This window comes from Giraffa tippelskirchi, chromosome 1 (genome assembly GCF_054371585.1).
Source record: "Giraffa tippelskirchi isolate mGirTip1 chromosome 1, T2T-mGirTip1v1.2.pri, whole genome shotgun sequence".
NCBI lineage: Eukaryota > Metazoa > Chordata > Mammalia > Artiodactyla > Giraffidae > Giraffa > Giraffa tippelskirchi.
In genome coordinates this window covers 53,193,015-53,209,097 of record NC_137275.1, presented here as the reverse complement: position 1 = coordinate 53,209,097, position 16,083 = coordinate 53,193,015, and the positions used below count along the sequence as shown (strand labels likewise).

At 40.2% G+C, this 16,083-nt stretch overlaps 1 protein-coding gene across 8 annotated transcripts in view; it reads left to right on the top strand.

Annotated features, from left to right (window-relative positions):
• The window catches only part of RHOH (ras homolog family member H), a 49,191-nt gene that overhangs the window by 24,967 nt on the left and 8,141 nt on the right, over positions 1 to 16,083 (top strand). For 3 of the 8 annotated variants that reach the window (XM_081592096.1, XM_081592055.1, XM_081592108.1), the window contains exon 2: positions 13,135 to 13,259. The exons of 3 other annotated variants lie outside the window; for them this stretch is intronic. The gene's annotated coding sequence lies outside the window, so the exon portion shown is untranslated. The remainder of the gene's footprint in view (positions 1 to 13,134; positions 13,260 to 16,083) is intronic. 2 more of the 8 variants (XM_081592074.1, XM_081592118.1) reach the window with 1 other exon arrangement.

Below are 16,083 nucleotides of genomic sequence, written 5' to 3'. Positions count from 1 at the left end.
TCGTAGCTAATAGACTTCCTGTATTAGGATCCATTCACAAGACCGTGTTCTTCCCTGGTGGCTCAGACGGTAAAGCATCTGCCTGCAGTCCAGAAGACCTGGGTTTGATCCCTGGGTTGGGAAGATCCCCTGGAGAAGGAAATGGCAACACACTCCAGTAATCTTGCCTAGAAAATCCCACGGATAGAAGAGCCTGGTAGGCTACAGTCCATAGGGTCACAAAGAGTCGGACACGACTGAGAGACTTCACTTTCACTTTCACAAGACCATAGAGATGAAGTGAGCCTTAGGCTAAAGCATGCTCTCCACCTTTCTGATACTCAGTAACAAAAGGAAATACATTCCCATAAATCCTAACAGTGATAATCATCTCTATTACATAAAAAGCCTCTTTTCCTAGAATCTGAGTTCCCCCAGAGATTTCTCTACCATGTTGAGGAGGGCAGTCTGGGCACAATCCACACTTCACTGGAATATTCCAAAGTGTTTGTTTGTTTGCTTGCTTTGTTTTTACTTGAGTGGTATCTGAAAAAGGGGTGAGGAGTTCCAGACTGAGTAAGAAAGGAACTTACAGACTCAATGAGACCTGCTCATCTGACAGATGAGGTGACTGTGGTGGCGGGGAGGTCCTGGACTGGTTCCGGGTCATTTTATTAGTTTGATTCTGACCCAGGATCTGGGTCTCCTGTGTCATACTTTCTTGAAAGTGACTACAGTATCTGATGATACTAGCAAATGCTATTTCTATCCAGGAAGATGCGTTTATATTTGCAAGATGCATTTATATTTTCTTTTACAGAGTCATGAGTTACTTTTACAACTCCCTCTTGTTACAGAAGAAGTATATGTGTGTTTTTCTTTTTTACTGTGCCATGTGGCATGTGGGATCTTAGTTCCCTGACCAAGGATCAGTCCCGCATCCCCTGCAGTGGAAGTTCAGAGTTTTAACCACTAGACTATCTGGGAAGTCCTTGGAAGCAGTATATGTTTTTAAAGGAAATTTGTAAAGCATAGATAACACAAAAACCTGTGATTGCACCAATCAGTGTATCACTAATTTAGCTTCTTATTCCTTTCTCTAATTTTACTGAAAAATCAGGATCATGTTGTATACACTGTTCTGAACTTGCTTTTTTTTTTTTTTTTAATGTAACAGTGTTGTCATATATTTTTCTCCACATTTTAAATATTTTTCTAAAAGTATAAGGAATTCAATAATAAAAACATGCGTGTATTCCTCCTTTGAAAAGTTATCCTTTGTGGGAAGTTGTCTTGTATTTAAGAAGTTAAGACAAATGAGGGAGGAAATGAGTGGAAATGGCAAGTCCATTCTACAGGGAGTGTTTTCCGGAAGTCCTTGCTGTTAGAAACAGATTTAGGATTAGGCCTCCTGGTCTCATGCATGTTGATAATACCTGTGTGGGGGTGGGAGAGTTGGCCTAAAGGATGAACACCAAACTCCAGGTAGGAGCTCTGGATGATCTAGAGAGAGCCACAAGTTACCACGCCAAGAGAGGATGGTTACCCAGTCCCACACCCTGCTAGGACCTGGTCATTTTACTGTCATGGGGACCACTTTTACACGGCCTGGGAACTTCTCAGTGTGGAGATTTGGGAGGCAAATGACTGAAGTGGCCAATGGCTGCTTTTTGTGCCAAGAAAAGCCATGAGGATGCCTTAGAGAACTGAGAGATTTTGTGGGGTCTGAGTGACATTCCCCTTTGGGCCTTTCTGACACCTTGTCTACCTAGTTGTTCTGCTGCCGTGGTCTGTAAATGGGCTGGGCATTTTCTCCAATCAATCTCTGAAAACTCTCTAGAGTGCAAAATGTTAGCGGGTTCTTTCTGTCACAAGTTAGGCCAGTGGACACTAAATCGGACTGGTACATGTTCCCAGGAAAAAAGGTGCAAATTCTCCTTCTATCTTGTGTACTGCTAAGATGGGTGCAGCTGAACACTGTCTTGAAATCAGACACCTGCTAGGGCCCCTCATGCTTTGTTTGGCAAATGTGCCAGCGCTGAAGGCTTTTTAGTGCCCGTACCTCTGCATCACGGGTGGTTTCCCAGGTGGCTCAGTGGTTAAGAATCTGCCTGCCAATACGGGAGACTCAGGAGACACAAGGTCGATCACTGAGTCAGGAAGATCCCATGAAAAAGGAAGCAGCAACCCACTCCAGTATTCTTGCCTGGAAAATTCCATGGACAGAGGAGCCTGGTGGGCTATATATAGTCCATGGTGTCACAAAAGAGTTGGATATAATTGAGCCTGCAAGCCTCTGTGTCAAGGTAGGAGGTGGAAAAGGAAAGACAGTCAGAGACAGGTGAGAAGAAGAGTAGGGAAAGGGTATCAGAGGCAGGAAAGTTGAACCATCTGCCCCTCCATGCTCTTCTCTACTAACATTTGCTCTCAAAGCAACAGCAGGGTTTAACAGCATTGACTCCAAATTTGAGAGAAGTTCTACTGTAGGTAAAATGTTATCAAACAGCATTGCATGCTACAAAGAGATCGATCTGTTCATGAAAGGAAGAGCCCATCCATGTGGCAGACTTCTTTTTTGTCTTATTTTAAGAAACTGCCACAGCTACCCCAGCCTTCAGCTACTACCACCCCAATTAGTCAGCAGCCATCAACACTGAGAGAAGACTCTCCATCAACAGAAAGTTTATGACTTGATGAAGGCTCAGATGATAGTTAGCATCTTTTAGCAATAAATTATTTTTTGATTAAGGCATGTGCATTACTTTTAGACATAATGCTATTTGCACACTTAATAGACTTACAGTATAGTGTAACTTTGATACGCAATGGGAAACCAAAAAATTCATGTGACTCACTTAATTGCAATAGTTGCTTATTGTGGTATTCTGAAATCTGAACCCCCAGTATCTTTGAGGTATTGCCTGAAAATCTGCTGATAAAGAAAAAATTAATTGAGAAAAGCAGCAGGGAGTAAAGAATAGTGTGCTGTAGTTTGTATATTAAAAAAAGAGTGAATGTGTGTTATAATTACACATATTCATTCATACATATATGTTTGTGAATACATGTCATAATGTAATAGCTTTGGGAAAATACATAAAAAACTTCATATAATAGTTGTCTCTGGAAAAATGGCCTGGGGTCCTGGAGGGCAGGCAGAGGAGGGAGATGTATTTTTTACTTTTGTACTCTTTGAATTTTACAATAGACATGTATTAAGTATTCAAAAGGTAAATATAAAAACACTCAAAGATTACATATGAGCTCAAATAAGGGAGAAAAATAATGCCTGTGAGGAGTTTCAGGAAGGCCTCCTGGAGGAGGTGGCATCTGAGCTGGGCTCTGGGACAGGCAGAATTTTACCAGGAAGAGTCAGAGCAGAAGTGATACTTCTGCTAACTTTGTGATAATTTCTGCAACTAAACTACCACCAGAAGTCAGGGAAGAAGATATTTCAGGAGATGAGAGCAGCACACTTAAGACTGAAAGTGAAAGTTGCTCAGTTGTGTCTGACTCTTTGCGACCCCTTGGACTATACAGTCCATGGGATTCTCCAGGCCAGAATACTAGAGTGGGTAGCCTTTCCTTTCTCCAGGGGATCTTCCCAACCTAGGATTCTAACCCAGGTCTCCCACATTGCAGGCGGATTCTTTACCAGCTGAGCCACAAGGGAAGCCTACACTTAAGATTGCTGAGTCAGGAAAGGCAGGGAGAGTTGGGGGATGTTACACAATCCCGAGGCAGCAATGGTTTTGGGAAGTGGGGCTGGGAAAGAGGAGAAAGGTAATGAGAGAGATGGTGAAGGAGGTTGTTTTATACTTGCCATGCAGAAATGAGCCATTTACAAATTGGCTCCACTGTCCCTTTAAAAATGATAAAATGATCTCCCTCCTGTGCTTTAGTCTCAAAAGCTGAGTTTCTGCCCTCCAGTTACACAAACCATTCTCCTATGCACACCCAGACACTGGCCACTTCCTCTCTCTGGATGCTATCCACCAATCCTATTTTCTCCACCGCTCCGCAAGACCTATCTCAAATGTCACTTCTTTCTGCCTCCTCCACCCCCACCACCCTGGAAGATTTAAGCACTCTGTCCTCAGCATTCTCTTGGCATTTTGCATTTACCTTTATTATGGCGATTGTCCATTTAAATTTTAATTTTTTTTTCTGGGAGGAAGCTGTGTGTGAGATCATTTGTATGCAGAAGGTTGCTTCTTTTCTCTCTAATTTATAATTTTTTTTCTTAAGATCTCAGTTATATGGGGCCTTATTATGATGAAGAACAGCCATACCGGCTACTTTTCCATGGCCATCTCATTACCTCTTCCCAAGAATTCATTTCTTCTATAGAGAACAACCTCAACAAAGAAGTGAGGGTCAGAGTCATTAACAAAATAGGAAAAAACTTTTTTCAAAAACAAAAAACTTCTAGGCCTAAGCTAAACTATATTAACATTTTCTTCATTATCTTCTGTCCTCATTAAGCTGTTTAAAAGAATTCCTAATTTAAAGGCAATTAAAGTCAGATATCCTGTCATTTATTTTCAGACTTCTATGGGTTTGGAACTTAACAGAACATTATGTATGCATAAGCAATAAATTAGACAGTTGAAAGAATAATTTTGCTCTGGAGTATCTTGATAGTTTCAGGTTCATTAGGAACTTGTTTCTCCCAGTTTCTGTAAGACCTCCATCAGAAGTTGAACATCTGAGGAAATAGTTAATCCCACTGTTGTGTATTATAGCTGCAATATAATCAGTATGGAAAGTATAAACATCGATATCCCAAAAGGGGATTTTAAAAAACCTAAGAAAGTCTGTACAAACCTGTGTTCTTAGGTTATTCCTCTTTGTTCTTCTTCTCCTTTAGACAACTTAGGGAGTAAATGGACTTCCCTTGTAGCTCAGTTGGTAAAGAATTTTGCCTACAATGCAGGAGACCTGGGTTCGATTCCTGGGTTGGGAAGATCCCTTGGAGAAGGAAACGGCAACCCACTCTAGTATTCTTGCCTGGAGAATCCCATGGACTGTAGCCATGGGGCCGCAAGAGTTGGACACGACTACCGCCAGGGAGTAACTGCTGTGCCATTAGTACAGTTTATCTGTAGAGGGACATGTATCGGATGACTGGAATTCATAGTAAGCCTTGTTGTGTCCACCACTGCACAGATACTTTTCCTTTGCATAGACGCATGGTACCCATTGTACCTTGTAAGAGGTTTGTACCTCTTAATCCCCTTCACCTGTTTCACCCCTACCCCTATCCTAATGCCATTCTGGCCATTCTGGGCACTCAGGGTCTTTAGACCAGACTTGTACATTTCTTTTTCTACATAGACGAGATTTTTTAATGAATTGTTCAACTGCTTTTTTTAAAGTTACTAATATGTCTTTGTATCCTTCTTGTGCAATACATACAAGGCAAGCCTAATTCTTTTTTTAAATCAAAATATAGTTGAAGTACAATATTATGTTAATTGCAAGTGTACTACATAGTGATTTGACATTTGCATACACTGTAAAGTGATCCCAACCATGAGTCAAGTCTGGTAGCCATCTGTCCCCATATAAAGTTATTACAATATTGTTGACCATTGTTCTACTTAGTATCACATTCCTGTGATTTATTTTATAACTAGAGGTTAGTACCTCTTAATCCCCTTCACCTGTTTCACCCCTACTCTTATCCTAATTCCTTTTAATGCTATACTGGATTTCATCGTATGGATATGGCAGGATTAATTTAACCACTGACTTATGATGGAATTTTAGTTGTTCTCAGTTTTTTTTTTTTTGCTATTGTGAATAATGCTGCAATAAAATTCTTGCACATATATCTTCACTACTTGTATAGGTACAACAAAACAATGCATAAAGAATTGGAATTGTTGGGTTAAAACATATATGCATTTGAAATTTTGATAGCTACTGGCAGGGACATACCATGGACATGGGGGTGGAAGTGGTCCACCCCAGGCACAGGCAATAAGGGAGTGAATCATCTGTCAAGAATTTAAAGACAATAATAAAATCAATGTGTGTCTGCTTTTTGTTATCACCATGCACTGGCAGTGATAAAGTTAGAGTTAGTGCTTTAGGGAGCGTATGGATTCCATTAGAGCTGACTTCAGGGATATATTGTGATTGCCTGTGGCACTGCATATTCCTAATTCCTAAACAGTTGATGAGAACTAAAGAATGATAGCACAATGATTATAGAGACTATGAAACAGAACTTGATTAACTTTAATTCTACTATTCTCTGTGACTTTTTAGACTTTTGTGTTTAGATTTAAAACAGTGAGTAGAGTATAATATTTTTGATTGATAATTATAAGTTTTAGTTCATACACAAAATATTTTACAGCACTTGAATAATACTTTAAAAATTGAAATTTATCTTTGTTATAAACTGTTACTTGTTTATTTTAAAGCTGAAGAATGAATCAGGGAAAAAAATGATTGTTCCTGACTCATACATTATTACTGAAACTAATTTTGCCATGTAGATGAAAGAGGTTAAAAAAGGATCAGCTCCAAGTGTCAAAAACAATAAGTGTGCTGCTGGATTCTGTCAAATTGCCTTCTACAAAGGTGGTGTTCTTCTGTACATCCTCCAATGGTGTGTGAGAGTGACTGCTTAAGGGAGAAATCTTTCATACGTTGTTAGAAACCAGGCCTGTAATAAGAAAGAAATCACTCACCAGCGAAAAATGTCTTTCTGAGTCTACCACCTCACCTCCTGCCTTTATTTTAGGATTGTGTCTTAGTCTGTTTGAACTGCTATAACAAAATGCCACAGACTATGCGGTTTGTAAACAAGAGCAATTGATTTCTCCCAGGTTGAACAGTCCAAGATGATGTCTCTGGTGGATATGATGTCTAATGAGGGCTTGCTTCCTGATTCATAGACAGTGCCTTCTCATTGTGTCTTCATATGGTGGAAGGGACAGATGAGCTCTCTGGGGCTCTTTAATAAGGACAGTAATTCCATTGATGAGGGTTCCACCCTCATGGCCTAGTCACTTCCCAAAGTCCCCACCTCCTATAACTATCATCATAGGGGTTATGTGTCAACTTAATTCAATCTGAATTTTAGGGGAACACCGACATCAGATCATAGCAGATTGCTTAGTTTCATCAAGATGGCAAAGACAGACAGGCTTGCCCCAAATGAGAGACAGAGGCAGAGGAAGTAGAGACAGCTCTATGAATGGACTTGGAGGCAAGTCCTCCTCACTAGCTTGATCTCTTGGGCAAGTTACCTTACTTTTCTGTGCCTTAGTTTCCCCAGCTGTAGAATAACCACAGTGGTATTGAACACATAGTATTATTGTAATGATGAATGAGTTAATTTTCATAAATCACTTCAAACAGTATCTGACCAATGCTAAATACCATGTGATTATTGTTATCCTTATTCACCTAATGGCTTTCGTGGTAGCTCAGTTGGTAAAGAATCCGCCTGCAAGGCAGGAGACCCTGGTTCGATTCCGGGGTCAAGAAGATCTGCTGGAGAAGGGATAGGCTACCCACTCCAGTGTTCTTGGGCTTCCCTGGTGGCTCAGCTGGTAAAGAATCCGCCTGCAATGTGGGAGACCTGGATTTGATCCCTGGGTTGGGAAGATCCCCTGGAGAAGGGAATGCCTACCCACTCCAGTATTCTGGCCTGGAGAATTCCATGGACTGTATAATCCATGGGGTCACAAAGAGTCAGACACAAGTGAGTGACTTTCACTTCACATTTATTTACCTAATAGTCAGACATGCCGCTAGGCGTGGGAGATAGAATTTTTTAATTGCCTTAAAAAATCCTTCAAACTATGCACTATTATCCACATCTTGCGGTTCTGGTTATGTGACCTGCCTGAGGTTATACTACTAGTCGGTAATGAAGGTGAGAATCTAACCAAGACCTGGACTCCACAACCCAGGCTCTGTGGAAATGATGGAATATTACCCATTTTATACTTTGAAACTGAAACTAAGTCACCTCATTCCATGCAGTGCTCTGGGATAAATTTCCAAGACAAAATACCTTCTTTTATAGTTTGAGCAATCTGTAAATTAAGGGTTTACCCTAATTCTATAAGATGTTGGAAGCCTTAATTATTGCCCCTGAAGAGAGATGATCTGTCTCTCAAAGAAGGTTAATGAGGAAGAGAACATCTGTTTGAAAACAAGTTTTATATTAAAACTGGCAGTTATCTTTTGAGTAAAAAGCCACCAATTTGAATTATAGATCTATCTATATGGGTTTACATTTTAAAACTAAAGAAATTAAGTATGGGATATAAAATGTAGATATACATATTTGAGAAAATACAGTGTAGATGGAAAGAGTGCTGACTCAGTGATTCAGTTTCTGGGCCTCAAGTCAGCCTCCAGTAACTAAACCACTTGTCTCAGGGCCTTGGTTTCCTCATGGGAAAATGAGTGGGTTGAACTAGATGACCTTTCAGGTATCTATTTGTGCTAAGTTTCTTTCCACAATCAGGGGATATACTATTGCACATTCTATTTAGTGGTTGCTCAGTGATGGGGGAGTACCAGGAGTTTGGGAAGTTCTCAGAATTCATGGACACAAAAATATATAAGGAAAAATGACTGCATATGTATTTAAACAAGAAAGTATTAATATCCTTAATCTCAAAAAGATTTTTAAAAATCATCATTTTAGAAATGATGGCCACCTTACTAGAAAAGTAGGCAAAGTAAGTGACTTACGAAAGGAGAAATATGTGGTCAATAAAAGATGAATTTTAATTTTCACTAGTCATAAATAAAATGCAAATGAAAACAGATCATACTGGCAACTATTACACCCAATGATGGTTGTGTGATAAAATGAACATATTCATATACAGCATATACAAATTGATCCAAGTTTTTCATCTTTCTTATTCTAGTAATTGTGCTCATATCTATTTATACTAAAGAAATAATTATATATTTCTACAAATTTATTTTTTAAATGTTCGCTCAGTGTTACTACAGTAAAAGTTAGAAACAATTTAAATAATAATCAATTGCTTAAATAAATAATGCTACATTTGTATAATAAAGTATGACAGTCATTAAAATATGTTTGAAGAATCTTACTACCATAATGCTAATGATGTAAATGTTAAATAAAAAGCAAAATGCCCAGCTAAATATAAAGTATATATTAGTTTTGAAAAAAAATGACACACTGAAAAAACGAAACAGGAAAAGGCACACTAATTTCTTGAAGCTTTTGGTTTTAGGTGGTAGTTGCTTTTCTCCTTTAGGTCATTTAGATGGTTCAGTACTTTTCAGATGTGCCATAATGTGGATGAACTACTGTTATAATCAGGGGAAAAAAAGTATGCAGAAATGATCCAGAGAAAATGAGGGGAAAAGTAAGTCAGAGTGAGGAGGACATCTTCAGTCTGATTGAATCAGCAAATAAGGGAGGAAATGTTGTTACCACTAATGGTTTGAATATATGTGTTGAAGGATGGTGGTGGTGGAGATGGTGGTGGTGATGGTAGTGCTGGTGTGGGGGATGGGGGAACCCAGGGATGTGATGGTTTTCTTTGTTACAGATGGTGCTTTAGAGCTGGGAGGTATCTTGGGCTTGGTGGAGTCTACTTAGATATCACGTAGATTTCATATTTTCCAAGTAAGTAAAGATCAGAACTACTTTAAGTCTAAGGAGAAAACATAAAATCTAAAAGTAGAAGCTCCTCACTGCCCCTTCATCTTTTCAGACAAAAAAGACCTCAGCGGGGAGGGTCTGCCTCATATTCAGAGTTACTTTGATTTGTCATCTGGTTTTATGTGGGTAGTCCATTTTCACTCTTGAGTTTGTTTCTTTTTTTCTTTTTTAAAGTTATTTTCAGTATTACTGTTTGCACTTTTGCAAAGAGCTAATTCTGCAGAAAGGGAGCAAGGAGGGCCAAGGGAACTTAGTGAACATAGCTATACCAGTTATGAAGTTCAGGTAACCTCAAAGTAACTTCAAGAGTATCCTTTGGCTAGAGTATGGTCTAGACGTGGCCTTTACTTCCCAGAGACAGGTGATGATGACTTACTGAGATGCAGGTAGATCTTGTACTTGAAGTTGAAGGCTCTCTTTTTATGACTTGGCTGGGGATCCTCACCTGGGCATGGCTTTTCCTCCTCTGTCTCCCTTCCAACAGGAGGCAGGTTTTAAGCCTCTGCACTGTCTACGTTTATGTCATCTGTTATTTGATGCATCAATTTTCCTTCAAATACTTGAATAAGTCATTGTGGCACAAAGTATACTTTTATTTTTAGTGGTGCTTTTCTGTATTCTCTCTAAAGCTAAAGATGAGAATGAAACCACAGCTTGGACAAAATGCTATAGAAAACAAAAGATACTACCCTTTAAAACTTTCATCATGAAAAATTTTGAACGTATCTAAAGATAGTGAGAATAGACTAAAACTACCCCCACATACCATCATTCAACCTGAACAGTTCTCAATATTGTCCCAGTCTTATTTCATGCATCATGAAATACTTACTTTTTTCCCCCCTTTTCCGAGATAATCTAAAATAAATCCCAGACATCATAGTCATTTCGCCTGTCAGATAAGGACTTTAAAAATGTATACGACCACAATGTGATTATCACCTAACAAAATTAGCAATAGTTCCTTAATGTCATCAAACACCCAGGCCATATTCAAACATCTTTAAATATTTAAAAAATACAGGAAGGATGGAATTTCCCTGGTGGTCCAGTGGTTAGGACTTTGAGCTCTCAGAACTTGCTGAGGGCTCATGTTCAATTCCTGGTTGGGGACCTATAATCCTAACATCCCACAAGCCACATGGTGCTACCAAATATACACATACATGGGATTCCCTGGTGATTCAGACAGTAAAGAATCTGCCTGCAACGCAGGAGACCCGAGTTTGATCCCTGGATCAAGAAGTTCCCCTGGAGAAGGGAATGGTACCCTACTCCAGTATTCTTGGCTGGAGAATTCCATGGATAGAGGAGACTGGCAGGCTATAGTCCGTGGGGTCGCAAAGAGTCAGACACGACTGAGCAACTAACATACGTGCACACACACGCATATAACACGACTGAGCAACTAACACACACATATATATAAGGGGCTTCCCAGGTCGTGCTTAGTGGTAAAGAACCTGCCTGCCAAAGTGGAAGATATAAGAGACTTGGGTTTGATCCCTGGGTCAGGAAGATCCCCTGGAGGAGGGCATGGCAAACCCACTCCAGTATTCTTGCCTGGAGAATCCCATGGGCTTCCATGGGTTACCTTCCATGGGGTCACAAAGAGACAGACATGACTGAGTGACTGAGCACACATGCACATATATAATTTTAAAAATTCTTTCATAAGGAGAAAAAGGAGAGATGGGTGGCTTAGGACATTTTTGAGAATAGGCATAGTACATGCAGCTTAGCTTGTCTTCTTTTCAGGATAGGCCTTGAAAAAAGAACCAGAAGCCAGAAATAGTGCTTCTAGGAATATTAAACAAATTCGGCTGTTCAGATATAGAGAATTTTTGTCTTCAGACACTAATGGGAGCTCATAAACATTCTCTTGCCTCAAGGTACCTCAGATCAGTCTTTTCTGCCCTTTCAAGCCAAACCTAAAAAACAAAGGAACACATACAAAGCACTTCAAAACTTTACACATACTCATATTTTATTTTAATTTTATTTTAAAATGCACAGAAGCAAGGAGAAGAAAATGAGAATCAGGTATAATTCCAGGAATATAGACATTTCATCTTAACATGTTGGTATATACTTCTTTTCATACAGTTTTTCACAACTGTGCATATTTTGAAGTCATACTGTTCATATTTTGAAAGCTGCTTCTATGGGGGTGGGGGCTTCCCAGGTGGTGCTAGTGGTAAAGAACCCACCTGTCAATACAGGAGACACAGGAGACAAAATTTTGATCTCTGTGTCAGGAAGCTCCCCTGGAGAAAGGAATGGCTACCCACTCCAGTATCCTTGCCTAGAGAATTCCATGGACAGAGGAGCCTGGCAGGCTACAGTCCATGGGGTCATATAGAACCGGACTGAGTGACTAACACTAACTTTATGTCATTCAGCTTAGGGACCCTTTTCCTGTGTCACTTAATGCACTTATACTCTGCTATTTTAAAGGATATGGATTGTAGGAATAAACTAATTAGTTTATCCAAGAACCACCTGTTCTATTTTTTTAAAAAGCACATTTATTTATTTGGCTGTATCAGGTCTTAGTTGTGACATTTGGGGTCTTTGTTGCAGCACACAAACTCTCTAGTTGTGGCGTGTAGGCTTCACTAGTTGCTGTGTGCGGGCTTAGTTGCTCACGGCATATAGCATCTTAGTTTGCTGACCAGGGATTGAACCCACGTCCCCTGCACTGCAAGGTAGATTCTTAACCCCTGGACTGCCAGGGAAGTCCCAAGCCACCTATTTTTGAATAATTTTTCCCCCATTATAAACAATATAGATGAGAATATGTGTGTAACTAAATATTTTGTGCCAAAGTTTGTGGAAGAATAAGAACTCTCCTTGCTGCCGTCCTTCTTCCCTGCCCACACGTTCTCATTCCTTGTGATGTGTCCACAGCCCCCTCGGCTTTCCTGGAATCTCTCTGGCACCCCAATCTGAAATGCCTCACTTTCCCCATGTCTCACAAACCAGTCTCTCCTCCAGCCTTTCCTGTTTGCCAATGGCTCCCTCCCAGACCCCCTCTTGGGCCTCACAATCATCTTACTTTGGGCCTGCCTGCTAGCTCTATCTCTAATAATCTTACAACAATCATTCAGGATAAATAATAATAACAGTAAATATTTCTATTGCACTCTGTGCCAGGTACCCTTCTATGTGCTTTACGTTCCTAATCCATTTAATCCCATACAGCAACCTTGTATGACAGATACTGTCAGTATTGCGTATTTACAGTTAGAGAAGCTAAGGCTTAGCAACTTTGAAGGCCGAATGGTTCAAGTCCATCGTCTTAATCACTGTGCTATACGGCCTCTATTTACAAAGGAACTAAAGCTTAGAGAAGTTAAATAATTCACCCAAGATCACACAGGAAGCAGCAGATGTTGGGGTCAAACACAAGCTTGCCTGAATTCAGGAGTCTGTGCTCTCCTTCTTACTCTGAATTGCCTCTTTTTATTTAGCTACTGCTGCTGCTGCTGCTAAGTTGCTTCAGTCGTGTCCGACTCTGTGTGACCCCATAGACTGCAGCCCACCAGGCTCCGCCGTCCCTGGGATTCTCAAGGTTGTCAAACTTTTTCTGTAAAAGGTCAGATATTAAATATTTTAGGATTTGTGGGCCATAAAGTTTCCATTGCAACATTGAATTGTAGCAAGAAAGAAGGCATAGAAAATTTGTAAATGAAAGAGCATGGCTATGTTCCAATAAAATGTTATTTATGGACATGGAACTTTGAACTTCATATGATATGCACATGTCATGAAATATTGTTCTTTTGGTATTTTTTAACCATTAAAAAATGTAAAAACCATTCTTAACTTGTGGGCCATACAAAAACAGATGGTGAGTTTGACCCGCAGTTTAGCCGTACTTTGACAACTTTGCTTTACAGCATTGTTACTTTCTAGAATAGTTAGACATAGTTGTACTTGCCTCTTTCCTTTTTTTGTTGCTTGAACAGTTCAGCTTGGGCCCCATATGTGCACGCCCAACTGAGAAAAACATTAGTCCTTCAGTAAATGAAAATTGCATCCCTTAGAAAGCCTTTGGGCTTCTCAGGTGGCTCAGTGGTAAAGACTTGCCTGCCAAGCAGGAGATGCGGCTTTGATCCCTGGGTTGGGAAGATTCCCTGGAGAAGGAAATGGCAACCCATTCCAGTGCTCTGCCTGGGAAATCCCATGGACAGAAGAGTCTGGTGTGCTACAGTCCACGGAGTCACAGAGTCAGACAAACTTAGAGACTAAACAGCAGCAGTAGAAAGCAAGTCAGAGACCAGGGGACCTTTCCTTGAGCATGTCTTGTAGGGGTTCCACCCTCAACTCCAAGCAGTTTTTCATAAAATTCCTTCCAACTGCTTTAAGAGAGGTTGCAGTAACTACACTTTCCATCATGTAAGTTTTGAGATGAGATTCTAGTGTCTTTAAGGGTGCTCTGGACAGTTGCCTGGCTGGCTTGCCTTGTTTTTGACTCTAAACTTGGACCAAATTGAAAACTCTAGACCTGTGGTGAGAATCCAATTATTGTGTTCCTATGAGTGGCATGGACCAATCAGGGGAGGGAGGGTGGGACAGAAGAGGGGAAGGGTGCCGTGGTCCCTGCTTGGTATGGGGTCAGAGGGACAGGGCTCTGGGTTTGAAGAGGGCTCGGGGATTGGTGGCAATCTATTTTAATTAAACTGTAATGGGATTACATAGGCTTTAAGTTTGGGGATGTAAATACTGCTTAAATACATTCTGGAGAACACACAATAAAAGCCACAAACCATCTTGCAAGCAAAGTTTCAGAATAAAATCCATTTGGAATACAGATGATCTGTGTATAAAAATAAACTGATTTAAAAGTGATTTCCTTTTGTGATTTGGAGGAGGAATTTAATCATTATTTGTGACAATTAGAAATGCACTAAGGGGAATTACTGAAGTACAGCTGAGAATTAGGACTTCCCCGTAACTCAAAAGGACTTCCCTGTAGCTCAAATGGTAAAGAATCTGCCTGCAATGCAGCAGACCCGGGTTTGATCCCTGGTGTTAGGAAGATCTCTGGAGAAGGGAATGGCAACCCACTCCAGTATTCTTGCCTGGAGAATCCCATGGAGAGAGGAGTCTGGCGAGCTACAGTCTATGGGGTCACAAAGAGTCAGACACAACTGAGCAACTAACTACTACTACGACGATGACAGTTGAGATCTAGTGAAATGAACATCTTGCAAGATGAAAAATTTATGATAAAATACTCCTTCAGAAGATAATCTCTTGTGAAGGAGTAATGTTATTTTTATTTATTTATTTTAAAAAATATTCATTTATTTATTTTTGGCTGTGCTTGGTTTTTATTGCTGTGTGTGGGCTTTCTTGAGTTGTGGTGAGCAGGGACTCCTCTCTAGTGGCGGTGCATGGCCTTCTCATTGTGGTGGCTTCTCCTGCTGCAGAGCACAGGCTCTAAGCGCCCAGTCTTCAGCAGTTACAGCATACAGTTTCAGTAATTGTGGCACACTGGCTTACTTGTCTTGAGGCATGTAGGATCTTTCCAGGTCAGGGATTCAACCTATCTCTTGAATCTACTGCAAGGTAGATTCTTAACCACTGGACCACCAGGGAAGTCAGCAGTAAACCTTATTTTTTAAAAAATACTTTTTTTTACTGAAGTTTAATCTTTGTACATAAAAGTAAACGTACTGTAGGTCCGCAGCTTGAAAAATTTTCACAAGCTTAACACACTTGTGGAACTAGCTTCCGGATCAAGACACAACGTACTTCTTGTAAATATCAAGAGCTCCTCATCTGTAGGAGTACAACTGGAGTAGGGACCTGACTGGAAGGATGGCCAGAAAAAGTGTCTCGACTTGCTTAGGAAACTTGGTTTTACTAGAGATGCCTTGGGTTGGGCAATGGGAATTGTGGGGTGTGGGTGACACGTGGAGCTGCTGCAGCTTTGGGGTCATCCTCTATTTAGGTCTAACTTTGTCTCTGACATTGCCTTGAAGAGTGACTGTAGGCAGGATTCTCAACCCCCTGAATTCTCTGCAGTTCTGAAATGTAGATCTCCATGAAGACGGCAGCCAGCTTGTGCACTACTATGCTATTAGGACCGATACAGTGCCTGCCACAAGAAGTCCCAGACAACTGTCTTTCTACAAAAAAAGAAAAAAGGATAAAACAGCTAATGAATACTATATACAGCCCCTAGAAGATGTTTAATGATGTAAATAAAAGTCACAAAATGAACTCATTGATCCATTAATGCCACATTTATGAATATATTCCCCAAGAAAATTGTTCCACATAAAAATTACTTCCATAAATGCATATATATTTAATATATAAAATAACACTTGTTAATGACTGTGAAATACTGAAACTAATTCAAAGACTGCTAATAGTGGGAAATGGCTATGCAGTTATGAACTGTTGAA